Raw genomic sequence first — 2,932 nt, 5'->3', positions numbered from 1 at the left:
AAAAAATGGGAGGGGAACATAAAAAATAAAGATTGGGGGGAGGACAGAAAAACTCTGCTCTGAGATTTCAGCCACAGCTGGTGAGTCGGTGGCTAAGGGGTCTCCACTGGGACATCAGGGAATGTTAAAAAATAATAATAAAAAAATAAAATCTGTGCTTCTTTTGGAAGAAATCACTCTCACCAAACAAGGGAAGGTGACAAGTTTGAACATGGGGGACAGCTGGTCCTTGCAAGGTGTTGCCTCCCCAGGGTCCCCTTGGTGGGTGCTGCCCAATGGGTCCCCCATTCCCTCACACTAAATGCTTTTTGCAGCACACCTTTCTTTTTTGAGGGGGAGGGTGTGCAAACAACACTTACAGTATCCCCCTTGAGAGCATCCAAAAAAACAACACTCAGGAGCAACAGCCGTGCCCACTCTGACCCCCATCCCTTCACACCCCAAATCTGACTCTTGCTCATGTCAAGGGGGTTATTCTCCAGCATGGCTGTTCTCCCCTGTGGTCTGCTCTGGGGCAGTGATGCTGGCACTCTGCATCACGGCTAAAAGCCAACCAATAATATATTATTGTGCCCAGCCCAGGCTCCCATCCTGCTGCACACCCACAGGGTTTGTCCCAGCATGGGACAAGCCACCTTCCCCGAGTGTCCTGCCTGATCTCAGCATCTCCAGGATCCTCATGGCACAAACGGGACCGGCCCAGCAGCTTCTCAGTGTCTGTCAGAGCTTCCTCTCTGGCAGCCCCTTTGCACAAGGACAGCACAGAGTATTTCAAGCAAAGCAGGGCTTCTGGACGTCCTTCCCTGCCTCGTGCTCAGACACCTGGGCTGAGTGAGGGCAGGGTGGTCCCCATGAGCCCCCAGCCCCAGCTGGCCCCTGCCTGCCCGTGCCAAGGGCTGGAGGCACAGCACCAGGCTGCCACAGGCACTGCCCTGCCCTTCCCACAGTTGGGAATTTTGGCACATTTTCTGAGCAGTCCAGGATGGAGCAAACCCTGCAAGGCAGGAGCCAGATGAGAAGCACAGCCAGCCTTGCCCACCACGTGTGCTGCTTGTCTGCCTGGCTCTGCAGATGGCTGGCAGGGCAGGTCCACTCCCACCTTCACACAGATACCACAAGGGTAAAAGAAACCCAGCCACCTGTAAGACACAACTTACCCTTTTTCTGCTGATGTCAGCCCCAGCTGCATCAGTGACACTCCAGCAATGTAAAATAAATAGACTCCCCTTTTGGCCTCAGGGGCGTTCCTGGCCAGGGTGTCACAACCACAGGACACCCCAGGTCAGCAAAGCCCCACTGTGCCCTGAGGAGAGACCCATGTGCACCAGGAGAGGCCTGAGCCTCTCTGGCCTTTTCAGGGAGGCTCAGGCTACTGTAGGTCTGCACCCTGATTAGCAAAATCATCACAGCTGCCAGGTGCCTGCAGCTCACAGGACTTCCCTCAGCTAATCAGTTGTGACAGCTCTGTGTCCTCCTGCAAGGTGGAGAGGAAATTAAGGAGCAGGGAAAGTCCAAAGACACAAGTCAAGGTCTTGGAATTTCCTTCATTCCCACCAAAACAAGCCCAGAACCTCATTTGGGTTTAGTTTGGTCTTGGAATTTCCTTCATTCCCACCAAAACAAGCCCAGAACCTCATTTGGGTTTAGTTTGGTCTTGGAATTTCCTTCATTCCCACCAAAACAAGCCCAGAACCTCATTTGGGTTTAGTTTACAAATTCGCCATGCCATCAGTGGGGGGAACTGGAATGATTTTGGGCCCTGAGATAGGTCTTTCCAATTCCAGGAAACTGTAAATGGCCCATCCCAGGATATATTTATCGTAGTCTGCAGATCAGAGCACTCACTGGGATTACATCATGCCAGCTGGGCACAGTTTCAACATTTCTGACATTCATTCTCCTGCATGTGCTTCGAGCAAACTTCCTTTCTGTAAAAGAGGCGTTTATAAGAAATGGAAACAGCTTGCAGGGAGCCCTGCTCCTCGTGGCTGCTGAGCCAGAGCCAGCCGGGTTTGGTGTCAGCCTCTGAAGGCTGGTCCTCCATCTCTGCTCCTGCAAAGCCCACTGGGCATTAACCCCTCGCAGCCTGGAGGGCACTGCCTGCCCCCCGTGGCCCCTGGCACCAACCTGTGCTCCTGAGGGGAACTGTGACAATCCCCAGGGCACCCAGACGGCTCCACAGCCATTTCTTATGGCCCAGTTCCTGCTCCAAAAAGAAAGGGTTGTTTCTGAGTTTGGTGGGGAAAGGGGAGGAAGGCAGGTGGGAGGGAGAATGAGAAGGGATTTGCATTAGAGCAGGTTTCTCTTAAGGAAGGTAGGAAGGAGGAACATACCCCTGCAGACTGGGGTATGGAAGGGCTGCTGGGGGCTGGTGGGTATGGGAAGGTCCTGGTGCAGAGATGGAAGGTCCTGGTGCAGAGATGGAAGGAAGCAGCCAGGGCCACGAGGAAGCAGATAAGGGCTCTCTCTCTCACCATGCTCCCACTCTTCCCCTCCACAACACCCTGCTCCATCCTGTGGTTATTCACTCCCCCCACCCAAACACTGCCTGGGCACACAGACCTGAGGCTCTGCTGCCTCCTGGCACTCACTGGCAAGTCACCAGAGGCAGCTTTCTGTGGCAGCCCCTGTCCCCATCTCCCCATCTCCCCGTTGCCAGACACAGATTCCCCGCTGTGGATCTTCTCCCCTGGTTGGATTCAGAGTCATGGGAAGTGAAAATCTTCAAAGCAAAGACTGTTATCAGCACTTGATGTAATGCTCAAGACCTTTCCCCCAAGACACCTTAGAGATTTAGCCCCTGAGGCTTACCTGCATGAGGACATGGCTCTGGAGTCTGTACCTGCTGTTGCAACCACATCTGCACCAGAGTGTGTTGGTTTTCTGCCCTTCAACCCCAGCTCCTCAGAAAGTGTTTCTGGATGTTTGGACC

General features: G+C 53.7%; 1 protein-coding gene across 1 annotated transcript in view; it reads left to right on the top strand.

Annotated features, from left to right (window-relative positions):
* The first annotated feature begins 1,046 nt into the window (after positions 1-1,046).
* Positions 1,047-2,932, top strand: part of IRF1 (interferon regulatory factor 1) — a 12,695-nt gene continuing 10,809 nt past the window's right edge. The window contains exon 1 of the mRNA XM_027899823.1: positions 1,047-1,053. The gene's annotated coding sequence lies outside the window, so the exon portion shown is untranslated. The remainder of the gene's footprint in view (positions 1,054-2,932) is intronic.

This window comes from Empidonax traillii, unplaced genomic scaffold, assembly GCF_003031625.1.
Source record: "Empidonax traillii isolate 1590-97213 ecotype Southwest subspecies unplaced genomic scaffold, ASM303162v1 scaffold689:size842923, whole genome shotgun sequence".
NCBI classification, from domain to species: Eukaryota; Metazoa; Chordata; class Aves; order Passeriformes; family Tyrannidae; genus Empidonax; species Empidonax traillii.
Note: the sequence above shows the minus strand (reverse complement) of the source record. Positions and strands in the feature narration are given on the sequence as shown.